This window comes from Vicugna pacos, chromosome 18 (genome assembly GCF_048564905.1).
Source record: "Vicugna pacos chromosome 18, VicPac4, whole genome shotgun sequence".
NCBI classification, from domain to species: Eukaryota; Metazoa; Chordata; class Mammalia; order Artiodactyla; family Camelidae; genus Vicugna; species Vicugna pacos.
This window is the reverse complement of record NC_133004.1, coordinates 6,554,292-6,577,991: the sequence shown is the minus strand read 5'-3', so window position 1 is coordinate 6,577,991 and position 23,700 is coordinate 6,554,292. Positions and strand designations below refer to the sequence as shown.

At 50.8% G+C, this 23,700-nt stretch overlaps 1 protein-coding gene and 2 long non-coding RNA genes across 2 annotated transcripts; all 3 read right to left on the bottom strand.

Annotated features, from left to right (window-relative positions):
• The window catches only part of LOC140686882 (trafficking protein particle complex subunit 9-like), a 592,436-nt gene that overhangs the window by 240,131 nt on the left and 328,605 nt on the right, over positions 1-23,700 (bottom strand).
• On the bottom strand, positions 1,281-9,348 carry LOC140686887 (uncharacterized). The gene is made up of 7 exons (XR_012060889.1): positions 9,254-9,348; positions 6,217-6,345; positions 5,741-5,873; positions 5,300-5,353; positions 4,829-5,023; positions 2,951-3,060; positions 1,281-1,555 (listed from the first exon to the last, which is right to left on the bottom strand). It is a non-coding gene; the product is annotated as an uncharacterized lncRNA (long non-coding RNA).
• On the bottom strand, positions 9,748-13,959 carry LOC140686889 (uncharacterized). The gene is made up of 4 exons (XR_012060891.1): positions 13,865-13,959; positions 13,271-13,445; positions 13,061-13,152; positions 9,748-9,834 (listed from the first exon to the last, which is right to left on the bottom strand). It is a non-coding gene; the product is annotated as an uncharacterized lncRNA (long non-coding RNA).

Genomic DNA, 23,700 nt, shown 5'->3' with positions numbered 1-23,700 from the left:
TTCTGGTGTAATAAAAGTATTTTTCAGCTTAAGCAAGACATGGGGTGAATAAATCTGAAATGAAAAACCACCCAGAGATTAGCAGCGAGTCATGCATGCAGTGTGAATGATCAAAACCAAGTTGTTTCCAAACCAGTGTGCAGGCTTGATGCCTTCATGAATCAAATCTGTGTGGCACCAGGCCACCTCGAATACATGTTGATGAGGTATTTATAAGCCCTTCACCATCCCAAATCAAAGCCCACGCACGAGCCACAAGACCATCACCTACACATTTGGAAAACACACAACATGGTGAATAGCGCTTTTCTTGTTCAGTAGCTGGTGGCAGCGAACTGTGAGCAGACAGAGATACAGGGACACAGAGGCACCTCCCCTCACTCAGCTGATAAACTTCCGTGCATCCCTGGGGACAGGATTGTCATAAAATGCACCATGGATTGATCCTCCTCCTAGGAAAGGAACCGTAGTGCTGTCATTAGGTTTGAGCAGGGGTGGGTGGAGGATCTCAGAAGAGTTGTTTCAGCACACCAATAGAATTCTTGGCCACCGTGACCACGAAAGACAAGTCCCCTGCCATCCCGGTAGGCACTTGGGCTCCTGACAAAAGCTGGGCTCAGTAAAGGGTTGAGTAGAAGGCACAGACCTGAGGGATGCCCCAGCAATAGGCAGGAGGTAGGGCCTGGTTTATACTGCTCTGGGTATATCCCAGACTCATCCGAATACGAAATCAGAAATTTGCAAAACAGCAGAGCTGGGGTGGATCATCTACTCCAGACTCCTCACCTTACAGTTAAAAGGGTGGCAACCCTGACAGGCAAAGCAACGTGCTAAAGGCAGAGCGTGGAAGTCGCAGTGCCAGATGAAACGCAGCGTGCAACCCCCGTTCAAGGCCGCTGACTCTGACGACGGGGCCAAGGTTTCCAATGAGGAGAATAAGACAGTGTAAATACTTTGTTCCCCCTAAAACCCCAAATGTTTTTTAAAGGCACAAAAACTCACCTTAACTAGATCTCTTCTGAGGGGGCTCTCTTCTGCTTCTTCGTCTTTCTGTCTCCATTTCCCTCTCTCAGACACAAACACATTCAGTTTTGTGAAAGGGGACTTCCTTCCATACAAAGACAGACTTCACATCTTCAGAAAGATACCTGAGAAAGCACGTTTCTCAATTCAAGTCTTTGTGTGAGTTCTGGGCAACTGGCTTATTTTCTAGAACAATCGGTAGTTACAAAATCAGGAAATCATCTTCCACAAAGGCAGAGTTCTGGTCCGTGTTGATAAAGTTGGGGATGTCACATTTCATGAGTCTGTTCGGCTCCTCCTCTGGCCACCTGCTGCATCTGATGGCTTCCTGGAGCCGAATAACACTGTAAAGGGCTATGGTAGGGATACCAGCTTTGGCCTTGTCCAAGTGGTCCACTTCATTGATGTAGCAGTGAAAGAGGGACCTAGATTCGTCATTGCACTGCCAGAGAACACCTTGGGCAGCAGCGGTCTTCCAAAGTCTGACACAAAGCTGTTGAGTCTAAATCTCTTCTCGGGAGACTCTGCATTGCTACAAAGAAAACCAAAATAAAATATCGTTCACAGTGTTGCTCGGTGACCTGAAGAATCATAGTTTTTGCCATCTACTGAGAGTAAATCCCTGCACAGAGCATGCTGACATGCACTGGAATTGAAAGACATCACTTCTGAACACATACAATTAAACCCAAGGCAAAAGTCTAAAGTGAGGGCCCATGGACCATCCTAAAAAGACATCGTTCCCTGAGAATCCTCAATATTGGTGCCTCGCACACCAGTGTTTCTCCGTGGGACACTCAGATCTCTTCATCAGGATTCGTTAAAGTGCTTCTTAAAATGCAGAATTCTGGGGTGCACACCCTCAGAGTCTCCAGAGGTAGCGACTGGTAGTCTGTATTTTCATAGCCACCAGGATAACTAAACATGCTCAGGTTTAGCACCGCAGTCTACATCGGGTCACCTGAGCATTGACAATTCTGTCTCACGGGATGGGGGGTGCCATGTGTGTCAGGGTGCTGTCCTACCCATGTGTCTCCCCTGATTCTCAGAACTGACAGTGCTGCCCCATTGGGCACGAAATACCACCGTTTCACAATGCATACACAGGGCGCCCGACTGAAAAACAATCAGTGATAGGAGAGGGGACAAAACTCAGCTTCCTGTTACCTTGTTTCACTTACTGTGGGACGAGTGATCAATTCAAGGGTAATAAATCAGTGAATGAGTGAATAACATGACTCGCGTTAGTCCCACGAGTGCCTGGAAGAGCAAGCCTGGGCACATTGAGAACCATAACAGCCCATCTACTTAAATGTCATCCTCCACAGATCTATGTAAAGGTTACTTCCACCCAGGCAGTGACTCCAGAAGGGCAAGAATCATGTATGAACACACTCTCAAATCCAGAACAGAACCTGACAACAATTAGGCTCTGGAGTCTGTGTTTAGCGAGTGTGGAATCTCAGTGATTCCAGCTCTTACACCTTGCCTTCCCATCCCACCACACACGATATGGCCCTTATGTCCAGTTCTCCCGGGGCTGGGGCCACAGAACCCATTTATAGGACTGGAAGAATCTGATCATTTAAACCATCCCCCAGATTATCATCAAGAGTCACCTGCATTTCAGGGATCAGTAATCCCAGAAGCTTTGCAGTTCAGGCAGCTGAGGGATTTTTATATCAGCTCTGTCTTCTACTGTGACTGCCTGGGTGACATCAGACAAGGAATTCTGAAAAGCCTGAACTTTTCCTCTCAGGAATAATCTAATTAACAAATCTCGTTGACCACTCAACAAATGTGATGTGAAGATCAATAATTTACACAGGAGTACAACATTCACTAGGTCGTGGATTTAGAATCAGAGAAAAATCATTTTAGAAAGATTGACAGAATGTAGCTTTAATGCGAATTTAAGTATTCTTACCTTTCAGTAAATCATCTTCCCCTACTTATCACTTCACCCAAGTTTAAAAGATGTCTGAGAACAGGGATGAGTGTGTCAGCAATCTGAGACCCAATAACCTAAAATGTCACCTAGGAAAAAGAGGGGAGTAACACATTTTTAAAAAGCATGGTGAGGATGGCGGGGCCATCCCCAACCCCAGACTAAGAAGCTCTGAGTAATAGCTTTCCTGCCTGCCTGGGGCATCAGCTGATGTGAAAATCCACCCAGAAAACTCACTGTCCAGCAGCTCTTCCATAACACAGGCTACACTTTCTCAGAATTAAGAATTGCGTCCAGTAACCACTTCGCTGAAGAATAAAGACAAAGGAGAACAAGAGAGTTCTGCCCCTCCCAAGGGAGAGCCCAGACCTCGGGCTGCATGCACTGCGCCCACCTCCCTGGAGAAGAATAAACTGGAGAAGGGCGTTCTGCGAAACTGCGGCAGCAAAGGTTGAGATGGGAACAAATTGACCAGCTGGCCAGGGACAGCACCCTCCGTCGCTGCCTTGGCGGCTGCCTCAGCCCTCTCAGCCCATCCTGCCCACCTCCGGTGGCTAAGCTGTCAGAGAAATTGCTTTGCGACCTGGAGCAACAGAGGCTGCCCTCAGGCCAATCTGTGGAAAAGATGGGAGCTAAACCCCCAGCTCCCGAGCGGCAGGCTCCATACCCCCGCCAACACCCCGACGCCCCCGCACCCTACCGCAACCCCGGGGAAATATGACCCGAAGAAGTGTGACCTGGGAACGAGGGGCAGCAGAGGCCGCCCCCACGTCAGGCCTGCAGAGAGATTGGAGCTTATCCTCCAGCTCTCCAGGGGCAGCCCCTGTCCTCTCCACCTCCTGATCTCACCGCGCCCACCTTCCAGGAGCAATCAGACCAGGTGTGGGGTGTCAGGCGAATCTTGCGCCAGAGAGGACGTCCCCAGGCCAGGTCAGGGGAGAGGAGAAGAAGTGGCCCAATTAGGCGGGGCAGCCGGCCGTCGCAACTGCCTCTGCCCCTCGACCACATCGGGCCCGTCTCCCAGGAGCAAGCTGACCTGGAGACGGGCATCCGGCTTCTTGGGCAGCAGAGGACGCCCCCAGGATTGGTCACGGGGAAGAGGAGAGCAAATTGACAGGCTCCGCGCTGCAGGTCTTCTACCCCCGCCATCGCCACCCCCGCACCTTAAAGGCACCGCCCAGGGCGCCCCTCCCCCAGCAGGCTGAGTGGGACAGGTGCGTCTGGTGACCTGGGGCAGGAGAGGCCACTCCCACACCAGGCCATCGGGGAGACGGGAGCCAATCCACCAGCTCCCCAAGGCAGCCCCTACCCCCGCAGCAGCCACCACTCTTGCCCATGACCTCACAGTGGCCTTCTCTAGGGAGCAGGCTGACCTGGAGATGGTCGTCCGACGAACTTGGGACAACAGGGACCGCCCCCAGGGCAAACCATGGGGGGAAGTGGGAGCAAATGGACAAGTTCCATGGGAAAACCTGCCGCTGCTGCCACCACCCCCAAAGTACCAAGTCCAACTCCCGGGGTCAGGCCGACTAGGATACACGCGTCTCATAACACAGGGCAACAGCGACCGCCCCCAGGACAAGACGCGGGGAAGATGGGAGCAAATGGTCCGCTCCCCTGCTGCAGGCCCCCGACCACCGCCACCCCTGCACCCTGACTACCCTGCCTCCCGCCCCCAGCAGGCAAAGTGGGACAGGGGTGTCCCGGGACCTGGAGCAGCAGAGGCCGCCTTCAGGCCACGCGGTGCAGACATGGAGCTAATCCACAATCTCCTCCGGGGCAGCCTCCCTATGCCTGCAGCCACCACCTTACCAGCCCCCTGACCGCACCGCACCCATCTCCCAGGAGCAAGCTCACCTGGAGTCGGACCTCAGGCAAATCTCCGGCGGCAGACGTCGCCCCCAAGCCAGGCCGTGGGGGAGAGAAGAAATGGAGCAACTCCCTGGAACACATCCCCTGCCCCTGCCGCCTCCGCCGCCGCCTCCCAGGAGCAAGTTCATCTGGAGACCCGCGTCCCGCCTCTAGGGCAGCAGAAGCCGCCCCTGGCTCCGCCTCCGGGGAGAGCGGAGCGAATTGATCGGCTCCCCCGCGGCAGCCTCCCTCCCCCCGTGGGTCCCGCACCTTAACGGCCCCGCCCCCACTCCGCACTCAGCAAGCTGAGTGGGACAGGAGTGTCCGGCCACCTGGGGAAGAAGAGGCCGCTCCCAGGCCCAGCAGCCGGGACAAGGCAGCTATTCCACCCGTTCACCAGGGGTAGACCCGCTCCGCCCCTCTGCCGCTGCCACCGCCCTCTGACCTAACCGCCCCACCTACCAGGAGCAAGCTTACCTGGAGTGCAACATCTGGCGAATCTCCGGCGGCCAAGCCCCACCCCAGGCCAGGCTGCAGGGAAGAGAAGAAATCGATCGGCTTGCCCGGGCAGCCTCCCAACCGCCACCGCCGCCGCCGCCGCCCAAAAGCATTGCAATAGCCTACCGGGGTCAGGCTGACTGCAAGGATGTGCACTTGCCTTCTTATCCTGGCCAGGTCCCTGAGCACCTCCCTGCATCCCTACACTCCCTGCACCTCTGCACCCCTGCTACTCTCTGCAATTCTGCATCCCTCCACCCCCACATCCCCTGAAATGCCTGCGCCCTCCACAGCCCCTGCACCCCTGTCACCAGTTACACTTTTGCACTGCTTACACTCCTGCACCCCTGCATGTCCCACACACCACCTCTTGGGCCTTTGGCAGAGTCTCTGCTGTTAGACCAATGCACAGTGACTCACTCTTTGCCAGTATATGATGCATCAGTGGACGTCAGGGGTTGCCTGCAGGAAGGTACATGTTCCCGGTCACTAGCCTGGGCCACTAGGGTGATCTCTGTGAGGTCACCCAGGACGGGTTCAGAGATGCTGTTCTCTGGGAAGAGAGGAGTTGAAACCGGTCTTGAGGGCAGAGCTGTGCTCACCAGGCCGTCCACGCTTCATGTTTTACACAGGGCTTCGGAGAAGTGAAATGGATCCGGCCAAGTAATACCGGCCTGCTGTGAGCCCACCTCAGTCCTGGGCTCTGAGTCAGACCGACTGGCTCCCTCAATCAGGGCCCAGTTTGGGCACCTGAATGGTCCCTTTGAGGCATCCCAACAGTTCTCAGGATGAAGTCTGGCTGCTTCCACCCCATGGCCCTCCCTCCTACTGTGCTGGCCTCAGGAAGGTTCCTTATATGGGGAAGAAGGCAGCCCACACCCTACCCCACCCCTCACCTTTCTCTAACCCAGGCTGGTGCTCTCTCTGCCCCTCAGAGTCTGGGAAGCCATCCCTCTTCAGTTATGTCCCTTCTGAGATGGACTTGCTTCCACTCAATTCTAGGCGAGGATGCACCATGGAATGCACTGGGTAAGAGAACCAAAATAAATAATTTCTTCTGTGAGGTTGTCTGTTTATCTACTGGGGCTGGGCTGTGTGTAGTTTGCTACAGCTATTGGTGTGAGAGGCTAAAACAGCCTGTGTGTCCTTGGTTTCATCTCCCCGCTGTCTTTGGGTTTTCCCTAGACACTCCTGAGACATTTACTTCTGTTAGTATTATTCCTGTTATTACACACGGGCCCTACTGACATGGAGGTAAGGTGTTGGGGGAGCGGGACAGAGCAGGGCATCTGCAGTCCTGTGATTAGTTCTCATTGAGCCTGTGCCCTGAGCTGTGACCTCCACAAGTGTGTCTCTTTCCCCCCACCCCAATTTGGGTGACACAGAAGGGATTTCCCTTCTCCCAGGTTGGTTAGGCTCTGGTAAAATAATTTCTCATTAAAAAAACAAACAAAAAACAACTTCCCCCAATGAAACAGAATGTTCTGGGTGTATTTCAATACAGTTATTTTCTCCTCTCCAGGCAGGAAGCATGAGGAGTTATCCTCTGACCTTCATTCTGAGAACAGGACACGGTCCTGGATGTAAAATACATGAAAAAGAGCATGGGGCCCCTCTGACTGGCCCCCTGGAGTTGTCACACTCTGATTTCCCCACACTGAGCCTCCTGCTGGCCTCAGGGACCTGTTAAATCTGCCTGCCCCCGGGGTTCTTACAAAAGCAGGTTCTGCCTTGGGAGCTGTGACTCTCCAAGCCTGCCCGCTGTTCCCTTTGCAACCTCTCTGGGTTGGAAGCAGCTTTCCCCCTCAGTCTTCTGGGATCTAAGAAGAGCAGTGGGTTTGCAGCTCCCTCAGATCTGGTGTTATTTTCAGGACAGGAGGAAGAAATTCTGAGCTCCACACGAGCTGGACCAGAGGCTGGAATCCTCCCTTCCTCTGCCACCGTGCAATCAGTGGCTGTGGTTCTAGCCGAGTTTCTGAAGATGTGGACTTAAACACACATATCCCAGCCCCCACAGGAGCACACAGTCCCATAAATCCCCCTAGTTTCCACTGGTAACTATGGAGCCGATGGGGACACGGGTTTCGGGACCACAGAGGCCTGACTGCACGACGTGCTCCGTGGCCTATTTACGTGGTTGCTCCGGGCCTTGTCTGAAGTGGCTTGCTTACCACACCTGGTACGTGGGAAACACAAAATAAGTACTAGAACCTTCACTTTTTCTCCCTCCAGGGCCTTCAAACGTAGAAAGTAATAAGTGAACTCAGACAGCCTAGTCACCACAATGAGGTCCGTCCAGCCTGGCTCTCCTGAGTGATGGGCACTGACTTGCACTTTAACTCGGAACAGTAGAGGATCCGCCTTCCTCTAACTGGGCCTCTCCCCACACCAGGCACGCCCGCAGCTCAGACGGGGCCAGCTGCCCCACTGAGGTGTGTGCTGGTGGCTTCAGTGTGACCTGGCCCTGCCGGGACATGAACCTGCAGTGAGTGAGGTGGAGGGTCGGGTGGAGGGGGGTCCCTTCTGGGGTGGCAGGGGGCCCGGTAGCACCCCTCCCAGCCTGGTGCCTGGGGCTCCCTAACACCTCCTACAGCTCCTGGGTTGGCTCCGGTCCTGGCCACTCCACACACCCTCCCAGTATCTTTTAATTATGTCCCTTTTCTGCTTTTATCAGCAAGAAGTGGCTTCTGTTGCTTGTTCAGTGAAACAGTACATCGGGAAACCAGACTACTTCTAACATCAGTAAAATACCAACCTCAGCTCGCCGGGCAGACCGTGCAGCACAAAGGCCTGAACAGGGCTGTGCGAACGGCTTACGTGAAGGGTCCTCATCATCTGTCTTCAGAGATACAGAAGCTGATGGTTCAGGTAAAACCTCAGGGTGGGATTGAGGAATCCAAAGCTGGTTGGTTTCAAAGGCTAATTGGTCAGACCAGACCCCTGAGCTGTGGTAAGAAGCCTGGCTCACCGTCATGCAGACTCAGCGCCCTAAGTGCCGGGTGGGGCCGGTGCTGTTCCCTTTGCAGGCTCTCGTTGGGGATTCAGTGTAGCCCCTTAAATACAGCAGAAATTCCAGCCCCATTAGCCCCCACCCTGAGTGTTCCATGACACAAATCCCGGGAGTGTTTAATTTTCATCTTTGTTTAGGAGGATGAAGGTGGTTCAAGAGAAGACATAAATTCACACTTCGTGACACAAGGTCACAGCCAGTACTTCCTCCACGGAGAGCTATGTGCTCCCACAGTGGTGGCTGGGGGCTGGGCAGAGACCCTCTGCTGGTCCCAGAAGGACTCGCTCCTCTGGCCACAACTCATGGGTTGGACAGCAGATCCAGAGGGTGACAGAGCATCTTTCCTGGGAATTTGGAACTGACACATAGAAATCAAGTTCACTCATCTGGAGTTTGGCGGAGGGGAGGGGCAGTGGTTGGAAATCAAATGAAACCAGAGCATGAGAGAAACTTAGAAGTGAAAGAGCGAGAGACAGAGAGACTGAGCTTGTGAGAGCAAATAGTCAGAAAGAAGGCAAACAATCAGGGGACAGAGGAATTCCAGCTCCTGACTGTCTAGTCTGTCCCAGCCCATCAATGACCCCGCGAGATGTTTAATAACATTCCAGTTTTGCAGATTAGGAAACAGGCTGAAAGAGGTGGGGGCTGGGTTTGGGTGCACAGTTAATTCAATTGCCACTGGACCCCACACTTCCCATTGCCTGAAGGCACCCTAATCCTCACTGGGACCCCTGTGGTCCCCTGACAGCCCAGCACCCTGATCAAAGGGACCCTGCGGGAGTGGGAACCCCTCTTGAGTGTGGAGAGTTCCCTGCCCCGAGATGCCATGCATCAGCAAGCTCCTGCTCACCCCAGGTTAACATCAGCCCAGCTGTACAGTCTCCCAACCCGCTTCCCTCCCTGCCAGGCACCCCCAACCTTACCACCGAGTGTACTGCAGGAATTCAGGCACAGGGATGCCCAAATCAACACGAGCCCACCGGCTATAGAAACAGCAGACTCCCAGCCCCACCTGGGTTGCGAGGGGACAGAAGGTGTCCTCAACTTTCATGTATCTAAGACAATCTTCTTCAGCTGGAGGTTCTAGAGAAAAATAAAAGGTCCAAAACATAGTTCGGTGAGGAATTCCTCCAAGGACCTGACTCCAGTGTCTACAACCATGTGTACCTACCCCCGGAATTGGGGTGAAGGTGGATTATTGATCAGCACAACCCCTGGTGGCCCAGCTCCTTGGCTTGGCTGCCCAGAGGGGGCTGGGGGAATGGGTAAGGCCAGGGCACTCAGGAAAAGCACAGAGGACCTGACCTCTCCCTTCTGCACTCGTAAACCCTTCCCCAAATCTCAAGGCATTGGACAGAGATCCGCCACAATAATGAGATGCTCCCATCTCTTCACTCACTCCTGTCGGTTCACTTACATGCTGAGCATCCACTGGGTCCCAGGACAAGACACATAGAATGGCTGATGGGACAGGCTTGGTCCTTCCCCCTGGAACCTGTTCAATCTGATCAAAGAATGATCACTCATAAAGAGTTTCTCAAAATTATACAGAGACCAAAGACCAACTGCAGAGTGAACCAAATTTAAAAATATATATGAAGATCCCCCAGTCTCCCCGCCTAAGGTTAACAGCATAAAGCAAAAAATTCTTGCCTTTAATCACCAGGGAAGTTGTCACCCCCTCTCAGGTGGAAAGGAGAGTTATTCTTTGAGCACGTCACAGAAGTGCTCCATCGGATTGGACCAGGGCATCTACATTCATTCAGCAAATGTGTATAAGCTCCTACTACATACGGGAATCTCCTAACTAGACCGTTCCCAAGGCTCTCGGGCTTTATCAGTCAACAAAATAGACATGACTCCCCATCACTGGGGGCTCAGAATTTTAGCAGAGGAAACAGGCAGCATGTTGGGGTAGCAAGAGTTTGGATAAATTTTTAAAAAAGAGTGATATGAGCAAACTCAGGTGATGGCGGTGGGGTGGGAGGCAGGCAGGAGAGAATAAGGCAATCCTGGCAGATCTCACGGAGTAATGAACTTGAAGCAGAATAGATCCGGAGGAAGAAGGAAGAGCCGGAGCCAGAGGCCCCCAGAGTGAGGGGGAGAGTGTGGGCAGAGAGGCAGAGCACGCCGGGTCCTGAGGCCTTTGTGACGACTTTGGCTCCTAATGACATGGTGACCCGTTTAGTGAGTTTTGAGGGGAGGGGTGATGTAGTCCAACTTATGCTTTTGTGTTTGTGTTTTTTGGGGGAAAGTAATTTATTTATTTTAATGAATGTGCTGGTGATTGAACCCAGGATCTCAAGCATGCTAAGCATGCGCCCTACCACTGAGCAACACCCACCACCCCCAATGTATGTTTTTACAGGCTCCCTCTGACTCTGTGTGGATGAGAGATTGTAGGAAAGCAAAGATGGAAACAGGAGGCTATTGGTATCCAGGAAGGGCTGAAGGTGGCTCTTAGGAGGGCGGGGAGCAGAGAGCAGGTATTTAATTAAGACAGAATATCCAGAATTTTCTAACAAGCTGGATTTGCTGTCTGTGAGTGTAAAAGAAAGAGAGAGAAAGGACATGGTTCCAACATCTGGGCCTGGACAATGGGAGGGATGTCCTCTCCGGATGGGAAAGGGGATGGGAAAAGGTGGGGCTGAGCAGGTGGAAAGGGGCTGGTATCAGCTCAGTTCTTCAATGTCATGGTTAAGGGGTGTATTACATATTGCCACAGAAGTGCCTAATAGGTAGAGGAATCTGGTTTCTTTTTCTTTTTAACATTTAAAAAATATAATTAAACATATTAATTGTATTATGAGAATGATTTGGGAATTTTGTTTCATGCCAAGTTATATGTTATATATAGCCAAATGGAACATATATCAAAAAGGGGAGAAATGAGGGCTTTCACATAAACTGACTGTCCGTAACTTAGGTAAAATTTCAATAAAACCAGTCTTCAGGGCAGAAACCTCATCTCGGTGTTACATAAAAATAAATGAAAAACGACTATGTTGATGTACCATTATTTCATGTTACATAATAGCCCCAAACTAACACAGTGTTTAACTATGAGGCTTGTAGAAATACTATTCGCTTTATTCACATAAATACAGAAGTGCAGAAATGTTCTAAGGTAGAATTAGCATCTTAGTGGAAATAATACATATTTGAGCATTTTACATGCTATATATGTACTGATTCAAAATTTGGAAAAGTAATTTCATAGTAGAACATATGTATGAATGTGAAAGCAAGATGAATGAAAGGAAAAGAATGTGATGTGAGTCTCAGGGATAAAGGCTCAGATGGAAAGGGGAAATCAGGGAATTTTGGAGAAATCGAGAAATTGATGGCATGCCAATTTCCAAGGCTGGGTTGCTTCCACCAAAGGAATAGCAGAGAGAGAGAGGAGAGGCCCAGGAACCCACCCTGGGGAACACCCACAGTATATGTTTGGAAAAAACAGGAGACATAGGCAAAGGACCAGCCAGCAGGCCAAAAGCAGAAACAGACAGAGAGATGGGCTGGAGGTTGAGTGAAGCAGGAACACGGGGTAGGAGGGATGGAAGAGCTGGGTCAAATGCTGCCGAGGGGCCAAGCATGATGAGGAGTCAAAATTGACCACTATATTTAGCAACATGGTGTCACTGATGGCCTTGACAGGGCAGTTTCCATAGAGCGAGGGATCAGGCGAAAAGCCAGAATGGGTGTAAAAGGGGATGGCTCAAGAGAAGATGCAGACAGTGAGTTTAAACAACTCCTTAAAGATTTGCTGCAAAGACACAGGGTGGCAATTGGTGGGGGTGAATTAGGGTCAAGGAGTGCTGTTGGTTTAAGAGGATGGACGTTTATATACTGATGGTGCCAACTAGCAGGAGAACAAAATAGATGAGACAGTGAAAGAGAGGATGGTTTTGGGAGTGACAACCCAGAGAAGATGGGAGGGATGGGGCCTCGGGGACTTTTGGAGGAACTGGCTTTCGATGCCACTTTTAATAAGCGGTGGGGCACCGAGAGTGAGGTCACAGGCATCAGAAGGCGAGCGGATGTGCTGGGAGTTGCTTGTGAAATTTCTCTTCTGTTGGCTTGTTTGCTTGTTCAAAGTAGAAAACTAACCTTACCAGCTGAGGAACAAGGAGGAAGAAAGAGTTACTGGAGCCATGAGCAGAAGATAAGAAAGAGCCTTCCAGGGAGAATGGGACAGTAAAAAGGGCAGGGGGAGGCGGGGGAGTGCGCTCCCAGAAAGTTACATTTTCTCTTTGACGTCCCCAAATGTGTGATGTGTTATTACCCTTCCTGCTGTCTACAAAATAAAAATTAATTATGGTTCAGAGGAAATGCTATTTCATTCTAAGAGGCTGTCTGTTTCTCAGGAATGGTCATCTTAAACTGCAAATATTACAAACAATGTTGAAAAGATGAACCTGTGTACCTAAAATCCCCTATTTTCTATTAATCTGTTTACTACTTAGTTCCCCTATCAATAACACATAACAAATACTGCCATGATGGAGGTACATCGATGCTTAAAAGGAAATGAGATCTGTATCCTTTTGCTAAATTCCATGGCTTCCTTAATATGCAGTTCCACTTGGAATTTAGGAATGTCTGGTATAAGAAGTGAGAAACAGTTTGAGAAAATCCCGGCTCAGAATTATACATCACAACCACATCTCACAAGTATATACAGCCGTAAAAAAGTTTAAAAGCAAAACTCCGTAACTACTCTTAAAGACCTTTGCAAACCTGGGCCTGCCAAGATGTTTCCAAACTGGAAAGGAACTCCAATCTCTTGCCTGGTACCGGACCAGAGGCTGGCCAGCCTTTTCTGTAAAAGCGAGAGAGTAAATATTTTCAGTTTTGCAGATCATTTTGTTGTAACCATGCAGGTAGGCAATAAGAAAGCTAAGAGCACTGGGAGATAGGAAACAAACGGGCATGCCCACACTCTCCCTTCCACTCAGGGCAGCTTCTCTGTGGTGGGGAGCTTTGCCACAATCACTTGCTTCTTTTTTCCATTGGTTTCTTTGTTTCCACCTTACTGCTCGAGCTCAGAACTTCAGGTGGGCCTGGTCCTTCAGCATCCATGCAGAGAAGGCTGAGCGGGGTTGGGAACCCCACCTGATGGAGAAGAGAGATTACTGGGAGGGACATTGTGGAGGCCACCATGACACGAGACAATCACACCTTCCAGGGTGAAAGGGAACGAAGACAAGGGAAGGACACAGTAGTGGGACCCCTAGGTCGCCTGCCAGGCTTGTTCTCCCTCCACGGCAACCATGGGGGCCTGGGGGGTGTTGGGCTTCAGCTACGGTGATTAGGATGAAGGGACTCAATATAAAGGACCCTCCACCTCCTCACTAGGTTCCAAACGCAGCCCCTCTAATTCCACCCTCTGAGTTTCTGGATCTCTGCTGGAAGAATACATGAGCAGGCCAGAACCAGAGCCCAAGCCAAACATGACAGGGGTCTCGTGGGGCTGTAACCCCATGCTCAGTGGTCGGGGACTCCTTGCAAATCTGCAGAAATCCCTGTTCCACCTCATTCCTGGGAGAAACCCCAGATCTCCTCCTGCTCTGTCTGTTCTTCTCTTGAGGCTATTGTCCTGGAGGGATGCTGAGTCCTTGAACCTGGTTCTCCAAACGTACATAAGCAGCCTGTTCAATAAAACAAATTATGCACTTTTTCACATTTGCCAGTTTTTTGATTCCAGAAAGGCTGTGGGACTCATTCTCACAGTCTCCTGTGCCCCCACCACATGGTGGCCCTCTGCTCATGTAAACACGATTTCCCACAACTGCACCCTGCCTTCCAGCTTGTCAGAGGGGAGTGTCCCACAAAGACACAGGTGTTTGTGAGGATCCTGTCCCCCAGCAGAAAGCCTGCTCCTGGAGCCACGGACAGGGATCTGGCCTCCTAAGCCGCTCAGCTCTAATTCAAAGCCTAAAGTGGGGGCCCCGAACATTGCTGAATGACTTTCTGAATCTCCTGGACTGGAGGGGACTGATTTTCTTTCCAGGAATGGAGGTAGCGCAGCCTCCATTTTCAGGGCTGACCTTGACGATGGATCTAGTTCCCCCGACTGCACCGCAGGAAGGAGAGGCCCTTCCATCCCACAGGTTGGAGACCCAACCCAAGGGAGTACTGAAGCAGTGCATTGCTGCCAGGTCCAGCATCCCTGCAGAGTGGCCTCTGCCCTTGAATGACCCCCTTCCCAGGGCCTTTCTTGCCCGGACACCACCACACCCCAGGCTGTGCCAGAGCTCTGGGGCTCTGCGTGTCCAGGGCACACAGGTGGCACCTGAGCCAGATGTCCCCTGGGCCTCAAGGGAGAGAGGTCTGCTTCTGCATCAGGGGAAGGTGACCCCACAAGGCTGGCAGGACACTCTCAATATGGACCTCCAGGAGCCCTGGGAGCAGTTTCCCTGCAGGTGTTAAGAGCCATCATCAGGAGGGCAGGGCCCTCTTTGTGCAGACCATCCAGCAGTGCTGGGCCCACGTGCTGACCTCAGAAATCTACATGCCCCCAGGATACCCCAGGCAACCTCACAACTTCGTCACTTGGTGACCTGGGTACCACGAGCTCCTTGGCCATCCCATGAGGGTGGTCCTTGCAGGCATGGTCTCCAGGTTCTCCCGTTGAGAAATCCCCCTGGGTTTCTGTGGTCACAGAGCAGACACCAGAAGATTCTAGTCCTGCAGTGACCCCCACAGCAGTCAGCTCCCCTGTGCATGTCCAGGGACAAATGACAGCAATTTATTGCCAGGTACCGTGATGAACAAGGGGGTGGGATTCCATACTAAGTTCAGGATCCTGGTAACTCACTCTGCACCCCAAAAAGCTTCCATGAGAAATGTGTGTATTGGGATGTCTGTGCCCCTAGAAGTGCTGTTCCTGAGGGTTCCTGGGACCCTCCAGCCCCTCTCAAGGTTCTCAGATCCTGGGTCTAAATTTCTATCTGCCTCTTTTGGTGTACGGCCACCTGTGTCTCGTGGTCATGGGTCACTTTATTGCATGACTTGGCATGTTCTTAGTGCTCGTCCTCCACCCCTGCACTAGACTCCCAAGATGTTCCCACTGACCCTTGGCTCCCTGGGTGGCTCAGGGGGCCCTAAGTCTGCACCCTTCACTCTCCTCCTCTACCCCCACCTCTGGGGCCACCCCTAGGTGGACTTGGAGGTGTTTGTAAATGAGTCTTACACAAGGACATGTCTGGACAAAGCAGGACCCCACCCCCGGAAAACACACCTGCTCGCTTCTCAGAAGAGGACCCCACAGCCCCACATTGCCTCCCAGGGGTCTACTCAGGACACAGTCCCCCAGTTCTGGGCAAGGTGTCTCCCTGGAATCCTTGCTTCCAGGAAGAGTCTCTCTGTCCTTCTTCAGAGTTTAGAGGTGTTCCCATGTCCCTGACCACCAAGATGCCCAGCACAGTCCCTACAGTGACCTGGAGAGACAAGTAACTTATGTGGCCACAGGTCTCACAGGACACACCTGCTGGGACCCCAGGCTAAAGGGCTGTCCTTCTGCCTTCTCAGGTGTGGCTCCCGTGGTAACTTTTTGCAGGGGGCCCAAACGGGGAGTGTGGCCCAAAGCAGTTCATGGGGCTCTCTGGGCAGGGAAGACTTGGGCCAGGTGGCCTTGCCTGGTTTCCCTGCTGGGGCCACTCTGAAAACCCCCGCTCCTCTGGCTGTGGCTGGAGGCCCCTCAAACCTCAGGGCGGGGCTCTTTCTCTCAGCCTCCACTGACTCCAAAGCCACGCTGGTGCTGGCGAGGGGAAAGAGCTTTCTTGCCTTCTTTTGGCCAAGTTGCCACAGGTGGATGCTGCGGGGAGCTGAAGAGAGAGGTAGCACTTGCTCAGATGTGAGTGGTTGAGCAATTTGACACCCTGTCAACTAGCCTTAAACATTGGAATGAGGTCTTTCCCGGTAAAGCTGGAAGTTACTTTCAGTAACTTGTCTAAAGATTTCTCTTTTTTTTCCACTTAAAGACTCATAAAACCTCTCCCAGGTCATTCCTGGTATGGACCATTATCCAGGGATCAATCAGGAAATGCAGGAGGAGAGGGGTGGGGGTGGGGGAGAGGGGAGGTTAGATCAGAGCCCACGGAGAGGAGATGCCCCTCCCAGGAGCCTCACACTGGGCAGTGGCTTCTGGCATCCAGCTCTCCTGTTCTCAGGCCCATTCCATCTGCGGGGTTTTCCAAAAGCATAATGGTGGAAGGGCCATGGAGGACACCTAGAACTTCCAGAATAGACAGGGGGAGCAGAGTTACCATGCTGGCCCTGGGTTTGGCGACAGACCTGCAGTGGAGACCACAGGCTTCTGAGAAGCCAGTTTCGAAATAAAGGCAGTATGCACTGGAATACCCGGCTCGAGAGAGTGCTTCATCATAGACATGTAACTTACATAGTTCTCACCACTAAATTCTGTGTTCCCAACACGCTACATGAATGACGGCTTCAACACACATTCATTTCTGAGATGTGAAAAAGTGTAGAGCCGCTCTTTCATCCTGCATAATGGGCATGGCTACACTTAAGAACACTTACCAAGATTTCTCAGCAAGAGCCAATTTCGAATTAAAGGCAGTTTGTGCAGGAAAACCCTGTTGGAGTGAGGGCTTCCCCATACACATGTAAGTTATAGAGTTCCCCTCACCATGAAACGCTGTTCCCAACATGCTACATGCATGAAGGCTTCGACACACATTCAGTTCTAAGCTGTTAGCATGTGGAGAGCCGCTCTTTCATTCAGCACAAAAGGCATGGTTACACCCAGGAAGATTTACCCAGATTTCTCAGCTGCTTCCTTCAGCCAGATTCAAAATAAAGGCAGTTTGTGCTGGGAAAGCCTGTTGGAGCGTGTTCAGAGCTGTTTCGGGCTCTGTCCCAGCTGGAGGGTGCAAAGCCCAACCTCCAGAAAGAGGGACCAGGACCCCACCCGCCAGGTGGTGTTGCCTTTGTAGGGGAACAGTGATCTTTGGGTAAGATATATTGCGGCTCTCTCTAAAAACTGCTTTGACTTAAGTTTGCATCCTAGTCACCAGTTCCAGGACAACAGAAAAGGCATACCCTACATCCCTTTGCACTCAACTCTTCCCAAAAGAGCAAATATTTGTCCATGAAAATACCAGCTGCTCTTCTAAGGCCCCCTAAATACCCAGCAGTGTGGGCGGTGCACTCTTGATCAGGGACAGGTGGAGAGGGAACAGCGGTCCTCCAGCAGGCTTGGCCTGGTGTGGCAGCTGCGCTGTGGGTGCGTGGTGGGGAGGGAATGCAGGGAATCCTGTTTGAGGGGCCTCTGTGCACGCCTGCATTATAGTCTGAGGTTTCATACAAAGGCTCCAGGCATCCTAACTGGTCAGATACAGCCCCCACCCTTGGGCTGGAACCACCAGGAGATAAGTACCTGTAACAGGGACGGTGCCTGGTGTGGGGAGAGGTCATGGGACACTCTGGGGGCAGGGGCGGTGGTGCTGGGGAAGGCAGGGGATGCAGTGAAGGGTGGAGGGAGCAGGGTCCTTTGCTTGGGGGTGCGAGTTCTTTGGGAGACCACAGGGAATGGCACACATCATCCCCACCCTATACCCCAAATTCCTAGCCCCGCCAACACAGGGGCTGCTCTGCACCCTCTCAACGTGGCTCTCCTGTAAGACCGCACCCAACCAGGCATCTGGCACCCTGCCCTACCTCCCCTCTTGGGACAGATCCCGTCTTCTTGGAAACTGCCTAGCAGCGCGTATTCAAGGCCGGCAGCCGGCCTGGCGGATCTGCACTTCAGGTGCCCTACCTGGCCAGCCGTGCCTGCCTGGGCTCAGTCCTCTATCTTGCCCACCGGTAGCCTGGGTCCACTTCCGGTGCAAGCGGAGGCCGCGGAGCCCAGGCTGAGCCCCGCACACAGACAGGTGAGGGTGCCCCCGCCCCGCTGCCCCGCCGCCCCGCCCACTGTTGGCAGCATTGCCCCAGCCTCCGGCCGGTGCCACCTGCAGCTGAGGACCTCCGCGCGGCCCCGCCCGCCCCGGCCCCACCCAGCTGCCCCATAAGCCTCCCCCCACCCCCGTCCTGGCCTCGCCCTGGCTCCCATTGGCTCCGAAAGTTCTGCCCTCGCACGTCTAGCCTCGGGAGGACGCAGACGCAAGCGCTAGGGGAGGGCCCCGCGGCGTTGCCATGGATACAGACGCCGCGCTCCTCGCGGGCCGGCGTGCGCTTCTGGGGCAGGCAGCGGGCTCCGGAAGTGTGCAGCTGCCCAGGACCATGGCGGTGTTTGCTGCTGGGGATGGCGGCTTGCTTGGCCGGGCCACTAGTTCTGGCCGCGTCAGTCGGCGGCCGACATCCTTTCTGGGGCGGCGTCTCACAGACGGTAAACGTACGGCAGCGCCGTTGGCGGGGCCAGTGGACATGGACCGGGGTGGGATCCGGGTTGGTGTGGCGGCCGGGGAGGGCTGTGGTGCTGGGGAGCGGGTTGGGGCGGGGGGGACAGGGCTGGGGCACAGCCTCCGGCTTTCCTCCCCCTCGGGCTCTGGGGCTTGGACCGCGAGTCCGGGTAGCCCTGCGTGGCCGCGGCCTCCCAGAACCCCTGGGAAGGGCAGGTGGAGGACCCGTCTTTTATGAAGCGGGGCCTTACCCGCGTTTTGAAGAGCCCCAGAATCAGATGTTGGAATAGGGTGGTTTATCAGCCTTGTATATCAGCAGGGAAATTTCAGTTCCATCCAGATGTTGGCTCCTTCGCTAAAACTCAGGAATAAGACAAGGGTCAGTGTCAATTAGCAGTTATCTAGGGCTTGACTCAAAATAGACTGTGCGGGGTGTAGAGATGGTAGATGGGCCCTCCCTTTCAAGGTTGGTAGTCTTCTGGGATTAGAGGCCTCAGTTGAGGATTACATCCTCATCTGCAGTAATGGAGGTTGTGGGAAACATTAACAAAGAGAAGGGAGGGGTGTTGCTGCGGTAACTCATTAAAGAAGCCAGGACACTTGCCTGGCTCTTGTGTAGGAGAGTCTCGCCTAGGGTAGGGCAGCAGTTATCAAAGTGAGTCCGAGGCCCTGAGATGCAAGACTATTTTTGTAGGAACGCCGGGAAGTCACCTGCCTTTTGCACACTCTTGCACTCCCGAGTTTCCTGTGGGGTTTTCCAGGGAAAACCTGGTCTGTGATATCACAAAACAGGTAATGTAGAGGCAGATAGAATTAAGCTCTCACCAGTCCAAAAGAGATTCTCAGAAATTAAAATCACTGCTATTCCTCTCATTAATGATTTTTGTTTAGAAAAATATACTTATTTTTTGCTTAAGAGTATTAATGGTATCATGTAGTAGGTTGTTATTATTTTTAAGTGAACTCATAAGCATTTTTTAAAGTTCTTATTTAACTTCTAACACAGGAACTATTGAGAGATTTAACCCACATAAACAGCAGCCTTTTGAGGTCCTCAGTATTTAAGAGTGTACAGGGGTCTTTAGGCCAAGAAGTTTGAGATTCCCTGGAGAACGGGTGCTCAGGTACTAGTCAGGTGCTTAGCGTTGATAGACAGATGCCAAGATGTCTTCTGCATGTGCTCCCGGACTCGAAATAATTGGCCACACAGAGATCGGTGGGCAGTGCCTCCACTATACAAACCAGAAGCTGCTGAACGTGTCTTGAGTCTAGGCCATGTGCTGTGCAGAGATTCCCATTGTATCTGTTCTATCTAAGCCGGGATTCCTGTGCAGAGACCTGGCTCTGAAGACCCGCTCTCCTTTGCTCCCTGCCAGGTACCTTCTGTGTTATGTCAACCCTCCGGAGGGCTTCAGCCTCCGTAGGGGCGTCTGTATCCACATCGCCTTCCTCCTGAAGACCCTGTTGAAAATGGAAGAGTCGGTGCTGGTGATACCCCCTTGGGGCCGCCTCTACCATTGGCAGAGCCTGGACATCCACCAGGTCCGGATTCCCTGGTCTGACTTTTTTGATCTCTCAAGTCTCAACAGAAACATCCCTGACAATGAGTACGAACAGTTCATTGCAGGTGAGATGGTGATCGTTTAACTGGGGCCAGACGGTTTTTGTTCTGGTTCCGATGTGAACATCGGGCCGTCTTGCTTCGGGTTTGTCAGTCTGCTTAGGGGCCGTGCTCATGTTTCCTGCACTGCAGGTGAATTTGGTCTTTCCACAGTTTTTCTCAGGAAATATATCTGAAGTGTATGAGCTCTGTGTTCCCTCCCCTCTGAAAACCCTGGCCTTCTGGTGAGATGGAGCGGTGACAAGGAGGCCACTGCCACAGAGGCCTTGTCCCAGCAGGACTCGCTCCCTGGGCAGTAAGGGCCATTCTTACCTGAAGGAAAACACGATGTATGTGTACCATGGGCCACGTGCTGGAGAAGGTATGTAACCTCTCATTCAGTATAATTTGGTCCTGCTCAAGCTTCCCATTTTACTTTTTGTAGGAGGTAAGATTTGAAGATTTTCTTTGAATACAGCTATTTAGAGCTTATCTTTTTTTTTAAATTGAAATGTGGTTGATTTACAATGTTTAGTTAGTTTCAGATATACAGCTGTTTTGTTAGTTTCAGGTATACAGCATAGTGATTCAGTTGTACATATACATAGTCTATTCTTTTTCAGGATCTTTTCCATTATAGGTTGCAAGATACTGAACATTTTCCCCTGTGTTCTACAGTGAATCCTTGCTGTTTGTCTGTTTTACATATAGTAGTTTGTAATTGTTAATCCCAAACTCCTAAGTTTGCTTTCTAAGTCTGTGAGTCTGTTTTTGTTTTGTAAATAAGTTTATTTGTATCTTTTTTAAAAATTCCACATATAAGTGGTATCATATGTTACTTGTCTTTGTCTGAGTTATTTCACTTTAGTGTGATAATCTCCAAGTCCATCCATGTTGCTGTAAATGGCATTATTTCCTTCTTTGTTACAACTGAGTAATATTCTTTTATATCTAAATACTACATCTTTATCCAGTCATTTGTCAGTGGGCGTTTAGGTTGCTTCTATGTCTTGGTCATTGAAAACAATGCTGCTGTGAACATTGGGGTGCAGGTATATTTTGAAATTAAGGTGCCCTCTGGCTATATGCCCAGGAGTGGGATTGCTGGATCAAATGATGTCTTTTTTTAGTCTTTTGAGGTATCTCCATATTGTTTTCCACATTGGCTTCACCAAACTACATTCCCAGCAATAATGTAGGAGGGTTCCCTTTTCTCCAAGCCTCTCCAGCATCTATGGTGAGTGGATGTTTGAATGGTGGCCATTCTGAGTAGTGTGAGATGATAACTTATTGTAGTTTTGATTTGCATTTCTAAGATAATTAGCGATATTGTGCCTTTTTTTCATATGCCTATTGGCCATTTGTATATCTTCATTGGAGAATTGCTTGTTTAGTTGTTCTGCCCATTTTTGGATTGGGTTGTTTATTTTTTTTTCTTATTAAGTTGTATGAACTATTTTTATAGTCTACAAGTTAAGCCATGTTCAGTCTCATCTTTTGCAAATATTTTCTCACATTCCATAGGTTGTCTTTTCATTTTGCTTATGGTTTCTATTGCTTTGAAATAGCTGATAGGTGTAACTAGGTCCCATTTGTTTATTTTGGCTTTTATTTTCTGTTGCTTGGGTGGATTGCCCTAGGAAAACACTGCTGAGATATATGTCAAATAATGTTTTGCCTATGTTTTCTTCTGAGAGTTTTTTAGCGTCTTGTCTAATGTTTAAGTCTTTAAGCCATTTAGAGTTTGTTTCTTTTTTGTTTTTTTTTTCAACTCTATTATATGCTTTCGATTTGTGGTTACCCTATTTTTCAAGTATATCAACCCATTATCATATCTATTTCCTTTAGACTGATAATCACGTAGGCTCCAACACATCCTAAGAATAATGAGAAAAAGGAAAAAGAAAGAGAAAAAAATCTATCTTTTCTTGCTACCGTCTCCCTTTCCCACATTTTTGTATTTTGATATACTTTTTCTTTTTTACATCTTCATGTTTATTGTCTTGTAACTCGTTATTTCATTTCCAATGATGGTTTTCCCATTTCTATAGCATCCTGCTTCCTTTCTGTTTAGAGTAGAACCTTTTAATGTCTCTGTTTGGTTCCATAATGCTGAATTATCTCCCTAACCCCCTCCACCCTGAGCCTCTGAATACTCAGTACAGGGAAGCCAAACCATCCTAGCCTTCATCAGTCTTGGGATGCAATCTTCAGAGTGGGAAAGAAGAATCATTGAAAAATAATATTCTGTTTGTTGCTTTCTACCCTTGCCCAGAGAGTGAGAATCACCTCTGAAGGCGGAGGAAGAAAGATGGGGGCATGGGGCACAAAGTCTTTTCTCCTTTTGCTACTGAAAAAATGATTTGTTTTGTAATTAGTGATGATGCCCTTTAAATTGGTAAGATCGAGATTCCACAGCTTCAGCGCCTGTGAATAACCAGCTGGGAGAAAGCTCTCCAGGGCCCCTGCATTGGGAAAGGCAGCCCCTCTGAGCACCTGTTGTTCTGTATTCTTCCGGCCTCCACACAGGTTCGCTAGGCACTGTGCAGGACGATGCAGTTCCCCAAGGTGGAGGACTGGGAGACCCCTGCTTGGTGGCAAGCCACAGGAGCCCACACTTGAAGGACAAAATGAAGAGTAGTGGGGCGGGCATAGGAACAGAGGATGGTTGAGACCCAGGATAGTTTCCTGGAGGCCAGCAGGTGAGACTGGCGGGGCAGATGGGGCCCTGGTGCAAGGGCAGTCCTTGAGGGATCTGAAGCAAAGATATGAACCAAGATACTGGATTCGTGTGGGGGTAAATCGCCCCCTGGAGGCCACGTGGCAGTGCAGCGAGCCCAGGAGGAGCGGGCATTTCCCCAAAGTTGGGTTGACAGATCACAACCAACTCACTGGGAACCGAGAGGTACAGAGATATTGTTAACTTTTTGTCCCTCTTCCTGGAAAAAAAATTGCTTCCTGTTGAATAGCCTGTGTAGTTAGTGAGAATTAAAGACATGAAGTAACATTTCCTCAAAAGTCATCCATTGTGCAGTTGTTAATAAGGGTCAAATGCAAACTTGAATAGATTAAATCAAACAGTCATCATCGTATTTTAAAATCTTTTAAAATAAAAAATCTTGCTGTCTTTGTTCTTCATTTCAGGGTTCACTTGGTGATAATAGTAACAAAAGCAACAGCAAACCTTTAAAGAATTCTGTCCTGCTGTTCAAGGAACTCTGTGTTCACGACAAAAAAATGAGGTGGCACTTTACAGGAAGGACAGTCATTAATCACACAGCTAGTAAATGGCAGGGGGGGGGACTTGAACCCAAGCTGTCTGACCCCAGAGCCCCCTCTCAGGCCCTTCAGTGCAGCTCATCACTTGGTATGCCCAACAGAGGCCAGCATTAAAGAGCAG